Raw genomic sequence first — 23,904 nt, 5'->3', positions numbered from 1 at the left:
GGAAGGCTGAGGCGGAAGGATCACCGGAGCCCAGCAGGTCAAGGCTGCGGTGGCCAGGAGCGGCCACTGCACTCCAGTCTGGGCGACAGAGTAAGACTCCAACTCAAAAAACAAAGCAAAAAAGAAAGATTCTAATATAAGGTTATAATAGAGTTTTATAAACTAGAATTTTAGGGAGGGAAAAGGCACTTCATTATTATCCTGGCCTTGGCTGTTTATATTCCTCTATCCAACTACACAGTGCTCTTATTTTAACTAAGATGACACAAAAACTGGTTTAAAAAACTGTCATGAAGTTATATTAATCATCTCTTAAGAGGATGTACTTTAAAAAATTAATTTCCAAGACAATGAATGATACCACAGTCTGGGATTTCAAAAAGTCACTATCTTAAAACTTTTGTGGTTAGAATTGAATTTTTCTGTGGAATAAGCACAGACATACTTTCACTGCTAAAAGAATATCATCTAAAAAGATTAGTTCAATGTATTACTGATTTCAGAATACTTAGATTCTTCAACTGAAAATCATTTTTCTTTTTTTTCTTTTTTTTTGAGTTGGAGTCTCACTCTGTCACCCAGACTGGAGTGCAGTGGCCGCTCCCGGCCACTGCAGCCTCGACCTGCTAGGCTCCGGTGATCCTTCTGCCTCAGCCTTCCAAGTAGCTGGAACTACAGGTGCACGCTACCACACCCAGCTAATTTTTTATTTATTGTAGAGATGAGGTCTCGCCAAGTTGCCCAAGCAGGTCTCGAACCCGCGGGCTCAGGCAATCCACTCACCTCGGCCTCCCAAAGTGCTGGGATTACAGGCTGAGCCACCGAGCCCGGCCGAAAATCATTTTTCAAGTAGAACTTCAATTTTCTGCATTTTTTCAGCATTTAAGTTAATTAAGTAGCCCCCCCCATGACTACCACTCACACCCAGAACAGCAAGAATATTTAAAAGAATAAAAACTTAATGGAAGATCAAGTACACTAAAGGTATAGAAAGTAAGTGTCCGAAGTTTGTAAAGAATCAGGAGTTAAGATCTAATTTCAGCTATGCCACAAACTGTAACCTTAATAAATCCATGAGCTTTTCTGAAGCTTCTACCCACCACAGGGTTGTAGGAATGAGATAAGACATAAATGCCTTTTATTGTTGACTAGTGCTCAGGCTGAAGATGACAGGGGAAAAAGTCTCTTAACTTGAAGGGATATCAAAAGAATTATCCAGTTTGAATAGAAAGGGGGGAAAAAAGAATGAAGAAAAGTGCACAGAGCTTTACAGGACAAATACAAAGAAAACCAGACCTAAGTACATACTTACTGTTTAAAATCAAACAAAGAGAAAATTTTTTTAATGTCCACCAGAAAAAACACCATACATACTATGGAGCAAGGATAAAAAATAATAAAAAGAGGCCACAACACAATGGAATAACATCTTTAAAATATTAAAATAAAAAATCATCAACGTAGAACTTTATGCTCAGTAAACCAATCCTTCAAAACTCAGGGTGAAATAAAGACATTCTCAGACAAATAAAAGTTGAGACAACCCACAACAAACACTGTAGGAAATAAAAGGATATCCTTCAGGCCAAAGGGAAAGGGACATCAGCTGAAAACGCACTACCTCCAAGGATGAAGGAAGATCACCAGAAATGTCTCACCATCAAATGGGTGGCTCCTGCTTCCCAGGATTGCCTTGAGAGCTCATATGTTGTCACTGGTCTTCAAAAGACAGCCTAAGATGTTATGGAAAAGACTACACAAAGCTCCTTTAAAACTTGATATTTTACGAAACAGACTTTGGGTGATGAACCACTGATCTAAGATAACTTGACAATTTTACAACTACACTAGAGGTTGAAATTTCTTTTATACTCCTAAAGCAGACAACTTCTTCAAAGGTGACTCAAGAGCAAGAGGAAGCAGCACCATTGCTTTGCTAAGCTCTGTGTCCACATGGCTCTCTGAGCTACCACCGCCATGTATTTTAGTTTTGGCCCCCTCCCCTACCTTGGGGGGGTAAATCTCTATCTCCTCTCTCTTCTCTCTAATTTGCTTTCTAAATAAACCATATTTTCTAATATAAAAAAAAAAAGAGTAAGCAAAACAGAATGAATTACATGGGACTGAATTAACTAGTGAGAGAAATTTACCCAGTTATTTGTTCTGGAATATTATTTTATAATATTCTCTTTTCTGACAGGTATGTGAAGAAGCCCTTTTCCTTTCTTCTTCATCCAACTTAACCCTCAATTTAATTATGCTTCTGTAAACTGGAAACACTTTTAAACAGCATCTAACTCTATCACCTCAAATTTCAGAAAAAATAATACAATGTAAAACATGAATCTACACTTCATGTCAATAATGTTATTTACAAAGGCCTAATAAAAATGTGCCAACCAGCCGGGCTCGGTGGCTCAGCCTGTAATCCCGCACTTTGGGCAGCTGAGGTGAGTGGATTCCCTGAGCCCGCGGGTTCGAGACCTGCCTGGGCAACTTGGTGAGACTTCATCTCTACAATAAATCAAAAATTAGTCAGGCGTGATAGCGCACACCTGTAGTTCCAGTTACTTGGAAGACTGAGGCGGAAGGATCGCCGGAGCCCAGCAGGTCGAGGCAGAAGTGGCCGGGAACGGCCACTGCACTCCAGTCTGGGTGACAGAGTGAGACTCCAACTCAAAAAAAAAAAAAAAATGTGTCAACCTATTTACAAGCTAATTCAACAAATTATTATATAATTCAGGTCATTCATATAATTCATATATATATGTATATATACATACATATCCTTTTTTTTTTTTTTTTTGAGTCGAAGTCTGACTTTGTCTCCTAGGTTGAGTACAGTGGCATGCTCATGGCTACTGCAGCCTCGACATGCTGGGCTCAGGCAATCCTTCCACCTCAGTCTTCCAAGAAGCTGAAACTACAAGCTTGCTCCACCACACCGGCTAATTTTTTTTTTTTTTTTTAATTTACCATAGAGACATGGTCTCGCCAAGTTACCCAGGCTGGTCTTGAACTTCTGGGCTGAGGCAATTGTCTCGTCTCTGCCTCCCAAAGTGTTGGGATTATAGGTGTGAGCCACCACACCTGGTCATATAATATTATAACTAATAATTATTCTTGTTCTCATCAGGTATAACAAGTCCACCATTAACAAACCAAGATCACACTTTATACAAGAAGTTAATGTCAATGGGTCTGGTACCTCTTCTTGGCTTACAGAGACCAAATACAATGGTAGAAAGAAGGTCACTACCTAGCAGCCCACAGCCCACTATTGTAACACTAATGACTTAGTACATTTAGGGAATCCAGAGAAGAAAGGACTTTATCTAAATTTATAGGTACCACGAGTAAAATCTGGTGGGAAGAATAGTTTGGATTAGTTTTCTAGTATCAGAATACGAAAACAAATAAAAGAAACTTTTAGTGTTAATACTCCAAGTCTCAGAAGTTACTCAACAGAATATGTGTAAAGATCTTTATACAATTAATTAACACATCTTAAAAGGGGGGGAAACAGGCAAAATATGAGAAGAACCTTTTTTTATGAACTCAGGAATAAACTTTTAGGTCCAGGTATGGTGGCTCATGCCTATAATCTCAAAACTTTGGGAGGCCAGACCAGGAGGATCATTTGAGCCCAGGAATTTGAGACCAGCTTGGGTAACATAGCAAGATCCCAACACCACAAAAAAAAAAAATTTTTTTTTTAATAGCCAAGGCATAGTGGTGCATGACTGTGTCCCAGCTATTTGGGAGGCTGAGGCAGAAAGATAACCTGAGTCCAGGTCGAGGCTACGGTAGCCTTGAGCGTGCATGTCACTGCACTCCAGCCTGGGTGACATAGTGAGGTCTCAACTCAGAAAAAAAAAAAATAAAGAATAAACTTTGGGACTTGTACTTTAGACCATGAGAAAAGAAAAGGGTATATATTCTACTAAGAACAACTGCACAAATTATAAGAACAAATTATATTCAGATACTGGAGACCAGGAGACCAGGCAGTGAAAACTATGGTCCCTGAGAGTAGAGAAACAACAGCAGTGGGAGGGAAGGGACAACATGAGTCCTAGCACCACCCAGGCCTTCTACCAGAAGCAATTTCCAGTTCACAGCACAGCGATGAAGAATCCATACAGAGTCCAGCAATCTTACTGAATTGACAAGATAATGATCAGAGCACAGGGTGGCCAAGCTGGCAGATTCTGGAGGGCATTTTCTGAGAGACTGACAAGATTGTATGTAGCAATGGACAAACTAATTAAGTTACGTGCTAATTTATACGTGTATAACCATGCAAAAAAAAACTAGATTAGCCAAAGCAGTCATGACAAAGAAGAAAAAAGTTAAAAGACATACTCTACGTTAGTTGAGCTTAACTAAAAAGCCATAGGACTTAACTATAAAGTCCTCCAAAATAGCAACATATATGGGCATAAGATTATACAGACTAGAGGCCAGAAAGAGACATATATGGGCAATTGATTTAGTTACAAAGGTAATCAAATTTAAAAAGGAAAATATTTTCATCAAATAGCCCTGAAACTAGGTATCCATGTTTTGATCAAAAGTTGATCCTCAACCCTTCCTTTACACCAAACACAAAAAATTCAATCAAAATGAACCACAGACTTAAATATAAAGCTAAGACTATAAAATTTCCACAAAAAGACACAGGAGAAGGTAGGCAATGATTTCTTGGTACATAAAGAGCACTAATCATAAAAGAAAAAATTAATTTTACTTCAAAATTCAAAATGCCTGTTCTTAAAAAGAAATTGAGAAAATGGAAGACAAAAACTGAAAGAAAATATTCTCAAAACTTGTACCTAAAAAGGATTTGTATCCAAAATATATTTATTAAAAAGATATATACACAGCCGGGCTCGGTGGATCAGCCTGTAATCCCACACCTTTGGATTGTGTGGACTGCCTGAGCCCGCGGGTTCGAGACCCGCCTGGGCAACTTGGCGAGACCTCATCTCTACAAGAAATCTAAAATTAGCCGGGCATGGTAGCACGTGCATGCAGTTCTGCCTACTTGGAAGGCTGAGGCGGAAGGATCGCCGGAGCCCAGCAAGTTGAGGCTGCGGAGGCCAGGAGCGGCCATTGCACTCCAGTCTGGGCGACAGAGTGAGACTCCAACTCATAAAAAAAAAAAAGATATACACACAACTCAATAAGAAAACAAACCATCAAATTTTTTAAATGGGAAAAATATTTGAACTTTATAAAAGAAGAGTCAGATGTGGTTAAATAAGCATGAGAAACTATTCTAAATATCACTAGTCATCATGAAAATATAAACTAAAGCCACAATGTAATACCACTATTCCCTCATCAGAATACTTAAAATTAGCCGGGTTTGGTGGCTCAGCCTGTAATCCCACGCCTTGGGAGGCTGAGGTGAGTGGATTGCCTGAGTCTGCGGGTTCGAGACCCACCTGGGCAACTTGGTGAGACTTCATCTCTACAATAAATCAAAAAAAATTAGCCGGGTGTGGTAGCGTGCGCCTGTAGCTCCAGCTACATGGAAGGCTGAGGCGGAAGGATCACTGGAGCCCAGCAGGTTGAGGCTGCGGTGGCTGGGAGCGGCCACTGCACTCCAGTCTGGGCAACAGAGTGAGACTCCAACTCAAAAACAAACCAAAAAAAAGAATAATTGAAATTAAAAAGACTGACAACATTAAATGGGAAACGCGGAACTTGAACTACAGGTGAAATATAAAATGGTACAGCCACATTAGAAAAGTTTCACAATTTCTTTTAATTATTTTATTTTTAAAATGTGGGGCACAAATGAGGGCTAGGTACATATGTGGTCATCATACAGATAAAGTGTGGGTACCCTTATTGATGTTATATGCCTCCCTCACAATTTCTTATAAAGATAGGAACACACTTAACTTAATACCCTGCAATGACACTCCCAGGTATTTATTCAAGGAGAAAAAAAGAAAACCCACACAAATCTACACAAAGACTTACATATGAACACTCACAGCAGCTTTATCTATTAAAGCCAGGAAAACAAACACAAACTGTGATATATTCACACAATGGAATACAAATAAACAATAAAAAGAAACTATCATCACACACAATGGCATGAATAAGTTACAAAATTATGCTAAGTAAAAAAACTCCTGTAATCCCAGCACTTTGGGAGGCCAAGACAAGTGGATTGCCTGAGTTCACGGGTTCGAGACCAGCCCTGGCAACTTGGCGAGACCGCGTCTCCACAATAAAATAAAAAATAGCTGGGCATGGTAGCACGCATCTGTAGTTCTAGTTACTCGGAAGGCTGAGGGGGAAGGATCACTGGAACCCAGAAGGTTGACACTGGGGTGGCCATGAGAGTACGTGCCACTGCACTCCAGCCTGGCTGAAGGAGTGAGACTTCAACTCAAAAAAAAAAAAAAAACTTTACAGTATGGTGGCAAGAAAACAGGCTCTCTCATATACTGCTGGTGGAAACCAATTGGTCTAATCTATATGCAGTGTAACCTGACAACATCCAACAAAAACTAAACACACGTATACCTTTCAACCCAGCAGTCCCACTTCTAGGAATCTATCCCAAAGATACACTCCCAACAACATGAAAATATATTTTCACAAGGTTATTCACTGCAGTATTGTTTTAATTATAAAATACTGGACACAACCTAGATAATATCCAGTTATAGAAAATTGCTTGAGTAAACTATGACACGTGCATAGTGAAAACTACGCGTTTGTATGAAAATGAGCACATGGGGCTGGTGGGAAAGAGAATGAGTTACTGTTCAGTTTGGGAAGGTAAGTTCTGGAAGATGGAAGAACAATACACTTAAAAATGATCAAGCTTGTGTTATATAAGAATCGCTACAATTAAAATAAAATGAGGTCGGACATGGTAGCTCATGCCTGTAATTACAGCACTTTGGGAGGTCAATGCAGGAGGAATGCTTGAGATCAGAAGTTTGAGACCAGCTTGGGCAACACAATTAAGACTTCATTTCTATTTAATTTTCTTAAAAAAATGTTTAGGCCAGGTGTAGTGGCTCACACCTGTAATCCCAGCACTTTGGGAGGCCGAGGTGAGAGGATTGCCTCAGCACAGGGGTTTCAACACCAGCCTGGGCAACTTGACAAGACTTCGTCTCTACAATAAAATAAAATAAAAATTAGCCGGGCATGGTGGTGCTCGTCTGTGGTTCCAGCTACTTAGAAGGCTGATGCAGAAGGATCGCCTGAGTACAACAGGTCGAGGCTGCAGTGACCCTGAGTGTGCCACTGCACTCCAGCCTGGATGACAGAGTGAAACTTCTACTCCAAAAAAAAAAAAAATTAATGAAAAGTAAAATTAAGGCCGGGCACGGTGGCTCACGTCTGTAATCCCAGCACTTTGGGAGGCCAAGGTGAGACAATTGTCTGAGCCTACAGGTTTGAGACCAGCCTGAGAAACTTGGTGAGACCTCATCTCTACAACAAATAAAAAAATTAGCCGGACATGGTGGCACATGCCTATAGTTCCATCTACTTGGAAGGTTGAGGCGGAAGGATCACCTGAGTCCAGCAGGTTAAATAAATAAAACCAAAATTTAATCAATGGAAAAGATCTCTTTGGCATGATATGGCACTATTTCCAGCAGCTATCAGTTAATTGGGGGGAAAAAGTGAAGTCCAGGAGGATGGACAGGGGTGTGTGTGTGCATACACTGTATAAAACTGTGCAAAAAATAAACAAATAAAACATGCATACATCTGCTTACCAAAAAAGACTCACTAGGAGGATAAACCAAGAAACACAGAAGTTGGCTACCTACAGAAAATAGGGAAAATGGTGTGGAAAGGATACAGAAGGCAATATATAGCCGGTGTATAGTTTGGACTATTGATAGCATGTTATTACCCTACATATTTTAAAACAAAACATTGCACTCAGAGCCCTTCTCATAGGAAATAAAAATAAAAGTCAGAATAGGAAGAAACATAAGCAAACAAGTAAATGAACCTAATTTCATTTCAAATAAGCACCATAACCAGACGATACAGAGTGTAAGGTGGGAAGAACAGGAGAGGAGGGCCAACGAAAGCCATTGAAAACACAATTTTAACCATTTACCATTAGGAGAGAGTCCTGGTAGGCCTGGCGGAATGGGGGAGAATTACAAACAACTATACAGAAAACACACATATGCCTGTTTCTGTGAGCATGTATACAGCCGGTTCTCCACCTCCTGGGGTGCTGCCTCCAGGACCTCAATCAACTAATGATTGAAAAGACTCAAAACATAAATCTAAAACAGTAACAATGCAACGATAAAATACAAATTTTAAAAATACAATGTAACAATGATTTGCATATAGCATTTACACTGTATTAGGTATTATAAGTCATCTAGAGATAATTTAAAGTATAGAATAGGTTGGAATCAATTATATGCAAATACTGGGCCATCTTAGAGTTGAAGGTACTGGAGCATTCGCAGACTTTGGTACCTGCAGAGGGTCCAAGAACCACTCACTCCCAGACACGGAGAGATGATTATATATGTATGAGTATATACATGAATGCATATATGTGTATAAACACACATATATTTTCTAGCTCTATCCACTAAAAGGGCCAGAATGAGAAGATAACCCAGGAGTAATGAAGACACCCACCACGATCCAAAACTCTTCCCCACAAGGACACAGAAGCCCACTTACAGGAGCTTCACTGGCCAAATCTAGGACAAACTGAACACCAAAATAATTAAGAGGAGTAATGAATTGTAAACCATTTAAAAAATAGGAATGCATGAATCCATACCAACTGATAGGGCTCTTGATTACAGAATAAGGCCAAAAGATGATTGGTAGATGTGACAAAAATGCTAGAATGAGAAAATGGCCATTTTGCAACTACTACAGTAAAAAATGAGATCAGACAAGAATCAATGAATGCTAAGTCTAGAGGAAATTATGATGAGAATCAGAATTCCCCACTGTCTCCCCACAGACTGCTTACTGCTTAGTGAAAAAGGGAATAAAACTACTGTGGAAAAATGTGGCAATGCCTTAGACAAGTGATCAAAATTAACATCACAATGAGGGACAGATGGACATTATGTGCCTCCAGAAACTTCTCAGGGTATCACGTCACAAGAATATAGAACACTTCAATCTAAACACAAGAAGTCTTCAGGCAAACATAAAATGAAGAACATTTTATTAAAGGAGGTGTGGGGCAGGGGAGACAAGAGATTTGTAGTCTTCAAAAGTGTCAATGTCATAAAAGATAAAGAAAGGCTGTGAACACAATCCCAGAAAAAAAGGAAGCTAAAGAGAAACAATAACAAAATGCAGTGCCTGACAGGAAGCATACAAAATGCTATCAGGTCAACTGATAAAGTTGGAAAACGGACAACAGTCTTACATTCATGTCTGTATATGAAGTAAACTGTACAAGAGTTACAGGAAAGAATGATCCTATTCTCAGGAAATACCACAGAGGTATTAGGGGACAGAAGCACAACATATATAACTTACCCTCAAGGGGTTCAAAAAGCAATCTGTGTGTGTGTGCGTGTGCTTCCCTGTGTAGACAAAGAGAGGAGAGCAGGGGCACACGAGTGACAGACAATAAAGCTGGCGGGTGACTCTAGAACAAGGCCACCTAGAGGGTCGTTACATCTTTGTAACTTTTGTAAATGTGAGATTATTTCCAAATAAAATATTTCTTAAAAAATAAAAGCTGTAGAGACTGTTCTCCGCTGTATCCAGAAGAGAATGGGTATATATCATAACTAGCTGAGGGATTTGCTAGGGAAACAGCAAGAGCTGAGGCTAGTGGCCTAGATAGATTTTCAGACAACACCATTTAAAATGTTGGAGAAAGAGCTTGTACTTTATGTGTAAGCCAAGGAAAGGTAGCACAAAGCACAGAGCACAGCAGAGGCTTGGCTAAAGGAATATATTTAATAAAATCTTCTAGCCAAATTATAAGTGGGTAGACACACAGATAAGGAAGCAGTAAAAGGACATGAACAAATACAATCGTGAAATTATGGGGTCCTGGCCTAGGAAGCTAAAATTAGAAACAGAAAGTGGAACAAATGCATGAAAGAGACATGAAAATACAAAACCAGATAAAGCCTGTTTACTAAATCTATCAAAGGTTAGTAGGATTCAAAAATGACTCAGATTTCAAGCCTGGCTAACCAAGAGAATGATGGTATTGCTAACTAAAAGAAATTTAACTAAGCAAAGAATAATTGCTTCCTTGGCTATAGGACAATTTTCTCTATTCTCATTTTTCCTACTCTGATGCAATATTAAAAGTTAAGGAAGGGTTATGTGTTCCAGCACAAGCAATACAGAGAAATTAGATTCCACAAGGTGAAACAGTAAATCCAACTTGGGCTGATTCAGATTTCGACTAAATGTCCTTAAAATGTTCACACATAAGGAAAAGGGGAGAGTGGTCTCCTCTTGTCTCTCCAAATTATGCTTGTGTATGTATTTATGTGTATACACATATACGTATACGGCTGACCCTTCAACAACATGTTTGAACTGCACTGATCATTTACACACAGATTGTCTTCCATCTCTGCCACCCCTGAGACAATTAAGACCAACACCTCCTCTTCCTCCTCCTCAACCTACCTATGAGGAAAAGGATAAAAACCTTCCACTTAACGAAGAGTAAATATATTTTTTCTTCCTTATGATTTTCTTAGCATTTTATTTTCTCTATCTTACCTTATAGTAAGAATACAGGCAATAATACATGTAACATACAAAATATGTGTTAATCAACTGTTTATATTATCAGTCAGGCTTCTAATCAACAGTAGGCTACTCGTAGTTAAGTTCTGGAGGAGTTAAAAGTTATATACAGATTTTTGACTGCAAGGGGAATCGGTGCCCCACCCCCAAGTTATTGAAGGGTCAACTGTATATACATATATATATTCATCCTAGCAATCCAAGCCCATTCATTCAACTAACATTACAGTTAAAGAGAAAAACGTGAAGTATAAAATGAGTTTAAGTTAAAGGAGAGAGCAGAATGTTTAGAAGGTTGAAAACAAAAAAATTCAAAAGATCAAATTAATGTAAAACTGTATTACCTGGCTAACCAGTCAAACGACGTTCAAGTAGGAGTTTATTTTTATTGGTCTCTGAGTCCACTGTTCAGCACGCATTTTGACCCTAAGGACAAAAAAGGGGGGTTAAATTTTATTGCCCTTTTTTGTATAAGCATTATTACTGGTCACACACAAATTAATTCTTCTCATCTTTTCCTTCCCTGGACATCTGAAACAAACAAAAGTTCTGCCAAACAAAAGCTATCAAGCACAATGCCTCTTCCTAGGCATTTGAGTAGATGCCTAATTTTGCCATACATTGCACTTTAGCTTAAAAAGTCAGGCATACCATACACAATACACTCTGTCACAGTTTATAAACATGGGTAATGCCAAATGAGGATGGTAGAGACCAGCTCCAAGTCTTGAAAAGTGATCAAAACAGATGGGTACTCAACTTGTAGATCTCCTCTCTCGTCCAAAATAAATGCTCAACAGAGAACAAAGACAACATTAATACCCTGGCAGAAGTAATTGGTTAAATATCTTAGTCCACAAATTACTGGATGGAAAGACGGATGGATAAAGTGGAGGGGGGCGAGACGCCAAATGTTTTCTTGCCCTCTATAAAAGAATGCATCTGGGTCAGCAAAAATAAATATTTTTACATGGGGAAATGGAAGCAGTTCTTCAAAATCATCTGCAATAAAATACATGAATCTATATATAGGCAGCAGGCTTTTGCACTTGAAGACTGGGGTGCAGTTTCTGGTGCTATAAACAAGCCAATAAAAACATTCACCTTATGTTATGAATTTCCAAATGTTACAATAAAGCAACAATCTGACTGTCCTAATTCTCCTGGCATCTATATAAGTTCCCATAACTATGTCTAAAATTAATGGTATTCATGTTAGATAGGCAGGTCTCTTCGTATTGAGGAAAGAAAACATGATATATTACCAAGTTCCAACTAACAAACATTTTACAGCCATGGTTGTTCCACACAGAGTAGGCAGGGCACAGCTAACCACCAGATTAGCTGCAGGAGGTAAAAGGTCTGTTGCACTTTACCAAAATTAAACAAGAGAAAGTCAGGGAGGTAGTAATGGGGAGCCTGTCATAAGTGGTTCACAAAAAAAGAAAAAAGTCCAGGTAGTGCCAGTTGAGTATCCATTATCCAAAATGATTGGAAACAAAAGTGTTTCAGATTTCAGTTTTGTTTTTGATTTTTTATGGGGGGGGTGTTTGAAGTACTTGCATATATATCATAAGATCTAGAGGAAGGAAGAAACCCTAACCCTAAGAACACAATTCATTTATGTATCATATACGCCTTAATAAACATAGTCTGGAGGTAATTTTATGTAGTATTTTTAATAATTATGTGCATGAAACAAAGTTTTGGCTGTTTTGACTACCATCCATTACACAAAGTCAGGTGTAAAATTTCCCACCTGTGGGATTAATGGTGGCTTTCAGAAAGTTACATCTTCCAAGCTACAATAATATAACTAGCTGTTGGTATAATGGTTAAAGAGCTTTGGAGTCCGTCAAATTTAGACTCAACTCCCAAGTCTCTCTCTCTAGCTAGGCAACCTTGATCAACTTAAAACTCCTTAAGATCTTAGATTTCTACTTTAAAATGGTGATTAACTGAGCATGGTGGCTCCTGCCTGCAATGCCATCACTTTGCGAAGCAGTTCGGCCGTGTGAGGCCAGGAGTTCAAGACCAGCCTAGGCAACACAGCAAGACCCTGTCTAAAAAAAAAAAAAAAAAAAGAGTGAGGGGGTAGGGGTGTCCACACTTATCCCATAAGGCTTTTGTTGAAAATTAAACGAAAAAGTAAAATTACTTATTAGTGCCCAGCACATAAAAGCTTAACAAATAAGTTATTAACAAAAGACTATGACACACTACAACAAGACTTTCCAAGCACACTGAAATATTGTTAGGAGGAGAAATTACAACCCTTCGTTTTCATATTTAAATGAATTTGATGTTTTTTAACTCTAATTTTTATGCTATCCAATTTAATAGAGGAAGATGAAGGGGGTAAAGATAGGCAGAATTTCTGTAAAGAATTTCCGAGGTCTTCTGGGCCTGGTTTTCAATCAGGCTCCACTTCAGAAATGCTTCTTTTATTATTATTCCTGTTTTAGAGAGAAGAAAGGAAGGTCATAAGGGTAAGGTTAGCATTTAAGGAACAAGAGAGGCAGGATAAGGAAAGAAATCTGAGTCAGAAAGTACCTACAACCACAACTAACCAAGGAAGTAAGTACTGTTGCCACTGTGGAAGGCTGGTAAGAGTCTTAAGTTAATACTCAAGCATTACACTGCTGGTTTTCATACTCCTCAAAACAAATGTTGGCTCCACCAACCTATACCTTCAAGACCCAAAGATAAGCCATCCACAAAATTGTCCCTCCAAAGAAACTAGAGAGGTTCCCAAATAGTCACAGATAAATGGCTGGCTTACCTGTCAGGAGTCTGAAAGGGAGTACTACTATCTAGGGAGCTTCTACAAACAAGAATTACTAGAACTGTTAGGAAAAGTGCCTGTTAAGTTAAACTTGTTTGGAACCCAGATTCCGCAAAGGCAACAATCTGAGATTCTTTGGGGTGGTATTTTTTACCTTTATCTAAAATAAACTTATTCTTATCCCTTTTCATAATTTGGACTTAATCACACATACAAAACCAAATCGCCCTGAAAATAACACTTTCCAAAAATAATCAATTTCTGAGAAGGCACAGAGGAGACTTTTTCTATTAGAATTAACAGAAAGCTGATCAACATTGACATTATCAATACCTGCATCACTAGGCTGGTGTGGTGCAAGCTACTGGGGAGAAATGCTTGAATCCAAGAGTTCAGAGTCCAACCTGGGTTACATGGGGAAATCCTACCTATTTAAAAGAAAAGGGAGGGGGGGAGACTAGGTGTGGTAGATCATGACTGTAATCCCAGCACTTTGGTGGCTGAGGAGGAAGGACTGCTGGAGAACTGCTTGAAGCCAGGAATTCGAGGCTGCAATGAGCTATTACGGAGCCACTACAGTCCAGCCTGCATAACAGAGATCCTGCCTTTAAAAAAAAAAAAGTCAGACTTTGTGGCTCAAGCTTATAATCCCAGCACTCTTTGGGAAGCTAAGGCAACAGGATTGCCTGAATCCAGGGGTTCCAGACCCGCCCAGGCAACTTGGCAAGACCTCGTCTCTACGATAAATCAAATTAGCCGAGCATGGTAGCCCACACTTGTAGTTCCAGCTACTTGGAAGGTTGAGGAGGAAGAATCGCTGGAGCCCAGCAGGTTGAGGCTGCGGTGGCCGGCAGCGTGTCACTGCACTCCAGTCTGGGTGACAGTGAGACTACAACTCAGAAAAAAAAATAATAATAATAAGTTAAAAATCATATGAAAATTTAAAACTCTATTAAAAGGTACCACCTTTTTGAGCTGTATACTTAACTCAGTAAAAATATTTAACTGTTTATTATTTAGCCCACTATTATGTGTTCAAGAAAGTGATAAAAATGTATTTGGTAATCAAGAGAATGGTAAGACTATGATTATGATCTTTTAAAAATACTATAATCTTTTTGACAGGGGACAGAAGGAATAATTTAAATTACTGCATTGCAAGTCTAGCTAAATAAGGACAAGGTTTTAAAATAGACATGTATTACCATTTATCTTGCAACATATATTAGAAAAGACCAAGTTGACTTATAGTAACTTAGTCTACGTAGTTATTCAATAAATTAAAATAAATGTTCAGTTTCATGTGGAGTCAACCTGAAAATTTAAATGATGCAGTAAAAACAAAAGCCTTGGCCTCAGAAAACTTGTTTTTGTAAAGTCCAGCTTCTTGAAGTGACCTTGTGCAAGACTTAAAATTCAATTTCAATTAAATGCTTGCTGTATGTTAGATGCCAGATACTGCACTGACACTTGGAAATATAAGCAAATCATGGTTCCTGTCATTAATTAATTAGGAAAAGAGAAGCAGGTATAAACAGACACTAAACTTCCTTAAATGTATATGTTCATACAGTAAGCATTTACTAAGCATTAGTGTGCCACACTGCTCGATACCAAGCATAAAAGAATCAAGACCAGAATCCCATAATAGTTTTAAAGGAGAGAAAGAGAAAAACTATCCTGTCTTTTTCAGGGATTGTTGTGGTAATCATAAAGCACTATTGAGATGTAAAAGTAAGACAAATCCAAAACCATTTATGCCACCACACCCAAAAAAAAGGATTAATGAAATTAGATTGTACAATTATGCTCAGAGTTATTATAACCAAAATGCCCTTTGAGTTTCTTTATAAAAGACAAACTTTATGAAAGGTCAACTTCTGTAAAATGCTGGCCATTTGTGGAAAAATTACATAGGACATAGGAAACATAAATGGTGTACATAAAGGTAGCTAAAAATAAAAACTATTTTTAACTCAACATATCCAGGAAATTATACCATACATTTTGCTTAGACAACAATACTAACCACTGATCAACAAGGGCATTTAACTATTCTGAATTTGTTTTAATTACCTTGAGATTAAGGAGAAAACTAAAAAATCCTTGGCCATGTTGAAATTAGTAATGACACAGTTACCAAAACAGGCAAGAGAGTAAGCTGCTTGCTGGAGCTTGTTCTGCCTCCCTCTCCCCCCTCTCCTTGGAAAAACTGCATGCAATGTTGCACGACCACACAAAATAAATACAGGAAAGAGGCTGGGAGGGTTGGGTGGGGAGGTGAGCAAAGCTCTGGGCTCCACCAGTGGAAGGCGTTCCACCAGAATTGCTACAGGGTCAAAAGTTTACAGTGGTTTCAATTTCACCTTTTAGCAGCCAATCAGGAAACAGAGACTGCATGCTGACCCCTCAGGCTGCAAATGAACATTAACTCATTGGCTACCAGGAGTGTGTATATTCCCTTTCTTATAAGGCTTTTTTACTTTTTTTTTTTTAAATAGGAAGGGGGTGGAGAAGGCAAAGAACACTGTTAAGTTTAAGGTGACGATTTTATTTCAGACCATGTATTTTAAACAGGTGTTTGTGCGGAGAAATGGTCAGGTAATTATCTTTTCTCCTTGAAATCTGAGTTTCTTCATTCTGTAGTAGCTAACAAACCAATCATTAATGCTAGTATCAGGACAAAGAATGAATTTAGGCAAGTTAAGGAAACAGGTTTGCCTCTACGAGGCTGCCATTCTAAGGACAATTACAGTATGATAAAAGATAAGACTGCTTGTGTTTCCAATAAACGCTTTAAAAATAACTCAGCAAAGACATTTAACTAAAGTGTTAACACTCCAATTTTCACATTTGTATAGATTTTCTACCTCCTCCCCAGATCATTAATATAAACATGCAAAGTGCCTATCCTTTTTATACTGTGCATCTACAGAAATGCAGCTCCTAAGGTTTAAGTTTTCTTTTACTGTATTTCTCCTCTCCAAATGTTTCAGTACCCAGAAGTGATCCTCTCTATACAATATAGTCAGGAGCGAACACTTTGGAAATAAATACAACTGCCCCTAATTAATTTATGTAAATTTCCTCCAAATGCAGAAATCAATAAACTAATCCATTAAACACTATTTTCAACATTCTATGTTTCATACTGAGTAAGGCTAAAATGAAAACCTCTGTTATACATCTTAACTGTATTTCATTTAGAAACTAGATGTCTTTAAAACTCCATAGGATAAAAGTGAAACAGCTGTTTTAAATACTCTATTATCAAAAATATCAGTTAAGTCCTAAATAAACAGATAGTGAATTTACAGTTAGCACTATTTCTCTGATACAATTCAATGGGTGGTTGAACATCAGCAGATTTACTGACTTAAATGTAAGCTTTTATTTAGAATCCTCTGAGGTGGTACCATCACTTTCTAAGAAAATGGCTTCATGAAGGATATTAGTTCTTATCCCAACCAGCAAAGTAATTATTATGTAGTGCTATTTCTGAAAACCTAAAAGTAGCCAATATACAATAGAGCCTTGCTTAATTTATAATGCTGTAGGGTCCTGAAATAACTTCAGTGTTGACAGTTTACGTAGTAACTTAATGTCAGATGTTAAGATAGTAAATAAACTTGATGCTCATATAATTTTTCTTCATTCAGCATTAAAACAAGTAATTTTTTAGTAACAACTCCACAAATCTTCATGATTTAAGCTTATGCATATTTGGCAATAAAAAGTCTACAATTTTAAAATAGACCTAAGTTGTTTTTAACGTGGCTTGCAAAACAGCTTTATATATAAATATAAAGGAGTCTTCTGTATATCTTCTTTTTACAAGATGGCCTGCTTCTGAAAGAAAATGGAAGCGATAAAATTTTACATCAAGTCAGCATGTTAGCAAGAAGCTTTTTTGTGTGTTCTGAATTTGATTAATACAAGCCAAGGTCACTTCCTGAAAGATGCCTACCACTGCAGCTGCAGGCAAACTAGGCTCTAGTGTAAGGCTGGGGGAAGGGACTGGGTGATGGCATTTATTAACACTCAGATAGGTTCCATCTCCACCAGCAGCTATAAGAGGTAAATGGGTGGGCGGAAGACAGAGAGGATCCCAGCGTTACTAGCATATTAAAAGATTTCCAGTTATAAATATCTAAAAACAAATTTAATTGACTATATATAATGAGCATATGTCAAATTTACAACAAAGATATCCTCACTGCTACAATGTATAAAAACATTTTATTTAATACTATACAAAACATTTTATGCCAGACATTGAAGTAAACTTAGCATTCAACACAATGTTAAGTATGATCTGGACTTGCTATGCAAAGCATCTATAAAGGAAGACACAGGCCCTTGAACAAAACAATCAGATTCAAATATCTAAAACCAAGAGTGCCTAAAAGTCATGAAAGTAGAAATCTAAAACACAAAGCCTTTGTTGGGAAATATCCACTAAAGTCTTGTTTTGAAATTCAATTTAATTTTCATCTTACTAACTTTAATACAAATATTACTATGCCTCTCTGATGAAAAAAAATCATCAAATGCACATTATAAACAACTAGAACAAACCCTCTCACTGAATAATTAATAACAATTTATTAAGTAGTGACCATGCACAGATAGGAAACCGTACTAAATACCTGGTTTGTACACTATTCAATTCATTGAATAAAATATCAGCTACAGTCAAGCTGTATATGCTCTTTGCAATTTTCTATATGTAAACTCGGATAAATTAGGTTGATTTTGCATGCTTCGTTTTTCTTACATAACAAATGGGGGTTATACTTTAATCACGATATTCCAGAAACACATAAGCAGCAAAAAGCACCTCTGTATATTTAATGGTTGTATAATAAACACAAAACCTGGCCTTTTTATCTTGTTCAAAAGCATTATTTGTTTTCCACAGAAATTGAGAATATAATTTTGTCCCTTCCTTGTGCTTCCCCCCCTTTCTCTGATTTAAGTTTGACTTAATAACTTCAACAACAAAACTAAACAAATGATGTTAGATAATCGAGTTCAAAGAAACAGATACTGCTTGATTTTTTAAAAGCCATTTACCTTTTAATGACTAGCAGGAAGGCGATGTTATTTAATAGGCGAAAAGCTTTCTGTATATGCAAAGGGCTTTTAAAATTATTTTAGGAAAAGGAAGCAACCAAGTAAAAACATACTGTGAGAAGTCTCTGAATTAGAGAGCCTAGTCACTGGGTGGGGCTAAGAAAGGCACTCTGAAGAGCTCAACAAGATCTGACCATGTGCCCTTGAAATGGGACAAACCCAAAGGGGCAAATTAGTCATCCTCACACCCTCTCCCCAAGACACCTGTGGGACATAGAGAAGGTTGAGTTTTTCCTCAATTTCTTCTGGTCTCCCCTTACAGATATTGTGTTTGTTTTGTTTTTCCTTTTAATAATTTGAAGGTTTGTGGAACCCTGCCTGGAGTAGATCAGTGCCAGCATTTTTCCAACAGCATTTGCTCACTTTGTGTCTCTATCACATTTTGGTAATTCTCACAATATTTCAAGTCTTTTCATTATTACTATACTTGTTATGGAGATCTGTGATCAGTGACCTTTGATGTTACTTTTTTTTTTTTTTTTTTTTTGAGTTGGAGTCTGACTCTGTCTAACAGGCTGGAGTGCAGTGGCTCACTCACAACCACCCAGGGTAGACCTGCTGGGTTTCTGAGATCCTTCCGCCTCAGCCAATTTTTGACTTATTGTAGAGACAAGGTCTCACCAAATTGCAGGGCTTTCTCAAACCCACAGGCTCAGTGATGTTACTATTTTAATTATTCTTGGGGTGCCATGGACTACGCCCATATAAGACAGGGAAAACTTAAATACTGTGTCTATCTTCTGACTGCTCCACAGGCCATTTCCCATTTCTCTCCCTCCCTCTCCTCCAACCTCCCTATTCCCTGAGACATAACAATATTGAAGCAGGCCAATTAATAACCCTACAATAGCCTCTGAATGTTCAAGTGAAAGAAAGAGTTGCAAATCTCTAACTTTAAATCAAAACCTAGAATTATTAAGCTTGGGGGCAAGGCATGTCAAAAAAAAAAGCTAGGCCTCTGGCACCAAAGTGTGAATCCAAAAGAAGAGTTCTTGCAGGAAATTTGAAGCACTGCACCAGTGAACACATAAATAAGAAGAATGTGAAACAGTTTTATTGATGACATGGAGAAAGTTTTAGTGGTCTGGATAAAAAAAAATCAAACTGACCACAACATTCCCTTAAGCCAAAGCAAAGATCTTACCTCTCTTCAAGTCTATGATGGGTGAGATAGGTGAGGAAGCTGCAGAAAAAAAGCTGGAAGCTAGCAAAGGTTGATTCAGGAGGTTTGAGGAAAGAAGATATCTCCACAAAATAAAAATACAAAGTGAAGCAACAAGTGCAGAAGTAGAAGTTGCAGCAAGTTATCAAGCAAATCTAGCTAACTGATGAAGGTGGCTACACTACACAGCAGAGCTTAAATGTAGATGCAACAGCCTTCTGTCGGAAGAAAGTGCCATCCAGGACTTTCTTTCTTTTTTTCTTTTCTTTTTTGAGTCAGAGTCTCACTCTTTTGTCCAAGCTGGAGTACAGTGGTCTGCTCATGGGCACCACAGCCTCGACCTGCTGGGTTCAGGCAATCCTTCCACCTCAGCATTACAAGTAGCTAGAACAACAGGTATAAGCCACCACACCCGGCTTTTTGATTTATTATAGAGAAGAGGTCTCACCATGTTGCCCAGGTGGATCTTGAACCCATGGGCTCAGGCAATCCTCTGGCATCAGCCTCTCAAAGTGCTGGGATTACAGGCATGAGTCACCACGCCCAGCACATCCAGGACTTTCATTGCTAAAGAGAAGTCGATGCCTTGCTTCAAAGCTTCAAATGCCTTGCTTCAAAGCTGGTGACATTAAGTAAAAGCCAGTGCTCACTTACCATTCTGAAAATCCTAGGGCCCTTAATAATTATACTAACTCTACTCTGTCTGTGCTCTGTAAATGAAACAACAAAGCCTGGATGACAGCACATTTGTAGACAGCATGGTTTACTGAATATTTTAAGCTCACTGTTGAGACTTACTGCTCACAAAAACAAATTCCTTTCAAAATATTACTGTCCACTGACAATGTATCTAAATCAGGCACGGTGGCCCATGCCTGTAATCCCAGCACTTTGGGAGGCAGAGGCGAGAGTATTGCCTGAGCCCAAGGGTTCAAGACCAGCCTGAGCATCTTGGTGAGGCTTCATCTCTATAATACATCACAAAAAAATTAGCCGGGCATGGTGGCACATGACTTGTGGTGGTTCCGGCTACTCAGAAAGCTGAGGCTGAAGGATCACCTGAGCCCTGAAGGTCGAGGCTGCGGTGGCCGTGAGCATGCCACTGCACTCCAGCCAGGGTGAAAGAGTGAGACACCAACTCAAAAATAAATAAATAAAATTAAAGACAGTGCATCTGGTCATCCAAAAGGTCTGATGGAGATGAACAAGGAGATAATGTTTTCGTAGCTGCTAAAATAACATCCATTCTGCAGCCCATGGACCAAGGGGTCATTTCACCTTTCAAGCCTTCTTATTTTAAAAATACTTTTTTTTTTTTGAGTAGGAGTCACCCTGTTACCCAGGCTGGAGGGCAGTGGCACACTCCCAGCCACCCCAGTGTCAACCTGCTGGGCTCAGGTAATCCTTTTGCCTCAGCTTTCCAAGTAGCTGAAACTACAGGCACACGCCGCCACGCCCAGCTAATTTATTTGTTGTAGAGATGAGGTCTCACCAAGTTGCCTAGGCTGGTCTCAAACCTGTGGCCTCAGGCAATCCTCTCACCTCAACCTCCCAAAGTGCTGGGATTATAGGCATTAGCCACTGCACTCAGCCTAGAAATACATTTTGTAAGGCTACAGCACCCATAGGTAGTGATTTCTCTGGTGGAGCTGGACAAAGAAAAGTCAAAACCTTCCGGAAAGAAGTTTTTGTCTGAATGCTCTTATGAACATTCATGATTCATGGGAAAAGGTCAAAATATAAAAAGTGAACAGGAATTTGGAAAAAGTTTATTCCCACCCTCACAGATGACTTTAAGGGGTTCAAGACTTCAATGAAGGAAGTAACTGGGGAAGTGGTAGAAATGGTAAAGGAACTAGAATTAGAAGTGGAGTCTTAAGATGTGACTGAATTGCTGTATGTACTCTCATGATAAAACTTGAACAGACGAGAAATTGCTTCTTACAAATGAGCAAAGAAAGTGGTGTCTTGAGTTGGAATCTACTCCTGGAGAGAAGATCCTGTGAACACTGTTGAAAGGACAGCAACGGATTTAGAATATTACATCAACTTAGTCCATAAAGTACTGCCAAGGTTTGAGAAAATTTTTAAGTTTTACTATGAATAAAATGCTATCAGCAGCATCTCATGCTACACAGAGAAATCTCTTGTGAAAAGAAAGAGTCCGTCGACAAGACAAACTTCATCACTGCCTTGATTTAAGAACTACCACAGCCACTCCAACCTTCAGCAACTGCCACCCTGACCAGTCAGCAGCCATCAACCCTGAGGCAAGATCCTCTGTCAGCAAAAAGGTTACAACTGGCTGAAGGCTAAGATTATTGTTACCATTTTTTGGCAATAAAGTATTTTTAATTAAGGTATACACATTTTTTTCGGACAATGCTATTGGACACTTAACAGACTACAGTATACTATAAACAACCTTAATATGGACTGGGAAACAGAAACTGTGGGTGACTCACTTTTACTGCAATACTCACTTTTTGTCACAATGGTTTGGAATCAAACTCACAATATTTGAGGTATGCCTGTATTTTCTCATTTTCCACTATTTGAATTACTCCAGAAAGAACACAGAACAAATCACAAAGTTAAGCATTAGCTAGCTAGCTTCTCACCACAGACCAGGACAAGAGAAGTGCAATCACTGCCTCATGTCTCCAGCTTCATCATTCTTCCTTGGTTTTATCCAAGTACCCAGTGCACTCCTCACTTGGCACACAGAACAAACTAAACTGGGGCACAGCAACTTGCTGTCTGGTCTTCTTGGACCAATGCGGCTACTGTACCAAAAATAGAACCCGAAAGGAAATATTGACTGTAAAACAAAGCAAACAAAATAGCGTCCTACATGTCTTCTGGTTGTGCCAACATGTTTTTTTATTTAAAAGATTCAAATATGTAAATATTTTGTATGACATCAAACTAGATAGACTGGCTGTCCTATAATTTTTAAGTTGTGTTAAAAAAATATAGCACACTATATCATTTAAACTGTTATAACGACTCAGTAATAATTTTAGGGTTTCATATGCTTTTCCTCCTCCTCCTCCTCCTCCTCCTCCTCCTCCAACTCTTCATCCTCCTCAAACTCCTGGGCTCAATCTCCTGAAGAACTGGGACTACAGGCACAAGCCAAGGTACTTGGCTACGTTTACTCTTTTAAAAGCACATTTGACTGCAAACCTCAACCATACTCTCAAGTGCCTGGTCATCCATTCCGATCACTGCACAAATGTTTACTGGAAGTATACCAGCTTTTATAGTACTCCATTCCAGTCCTGTGGATGAAGAGGCAAAAACACAAGGTCCTCAGAAGTCCCTAAATTCGGAGAGCTTAGTTCCTCAGCATGGCAAACAACACGACAGATGTTAGCTCCTTATAAAATTACACAGAGTATACATTTTACTGTATACTAACAAATAACTAGAAAAACAAGATGTTTCCAGAAAGGGGTTAGAAAAGAAGTAAGTTTAGATATGATATAGAAAGTAAAGGACAAGGAAAAGTAAGTAGTCTCACGGCAGGAAGGGTTCTCTTACAATACGACATTAAATCTGAAGCTGAAAGGAACCAACTATGCAAAGACTGCTCCAGATAGCAGTGTATATAATGGTTACTTCCATTATCTATTCATGTTAATAAGCTGCTAATCAATTCTCTATTTTATTATCATTAAGTCCAATAGCACCAACTTTGTTCCCACCTCCAGCTTGGGACTCACACTGTAGACCAATGGGAACTTGAAAATTATGTGCTAAGTAATCTGCCTAAAAAGCAATGTGATAACTGTGAAAAAAGGAGGAGGGGAATATATTTCAATTTGTTTGTTTTGTTTTGTTTTGAGTCAGAGTCTCACTGTCAACCAAGCTGGAGTGCAATGGCATGCTCGGGGCCACTGCAGCCTCGACCTGCTGGGCTCAGGCGATCCTTCTACCTCAGCCTTCCAAGTGGCTGGCACTACAGGCGTGCGCCACCATGCCCAGCTAATTTTTTGATTTATTGTAGAGATGAGGCCTTGCCAAGTTTCCCAGGTTAGTCTCGAAC

The 23,904-nt window shown here is 38.7% G+C and overlaps 1 protein-coding gene across 2 annotated transcripts in view; it reads right to left on the bottom strand.

The window, feature by feature from the left end:
• NCOA3 (nuclear receptor coactivator 3) overlaps window positions 1-11,194 on the bottom strand; it is a 74,101-nt gene extending 62,907 nt beyond the window's left edge. For both annotated transcript variants that reach the window (XM_021711469.1, XM_008056288.2), the window contains exon 1: window positions 11,115-11,194. The gene's annotated coding sequence lies outside the window, so the exon portion shown is untranslated. The remainder of the gene's footprint in view (window positions 1-11,114) is intronic.
• Between the last annotated feature and the right edge of the window lie 12,710 nt (window positions 11,195-23,904).

The sequence above is a fragment of the Carlito syrichta genome, unplaced genomic scaffold (assembly GCF_000164805.1).
Source record: "Carlito syrichta isolate Samal-C Ts95f unplaced genomic scaffold, Tarsius_syrichta-2.0.1 Scaffold302313, whole genome shotgun sequence".
In the NCBI taxonomy this organism is placed as follows: Eukaryota; Metazoa; Chordata; class Mammalia; order Primates; family Tarsiidae; genus Carlito; species Carlito syrichta.
This window is presented reverse-complemented; position numbering and strand designations above follow the sequence as displayed.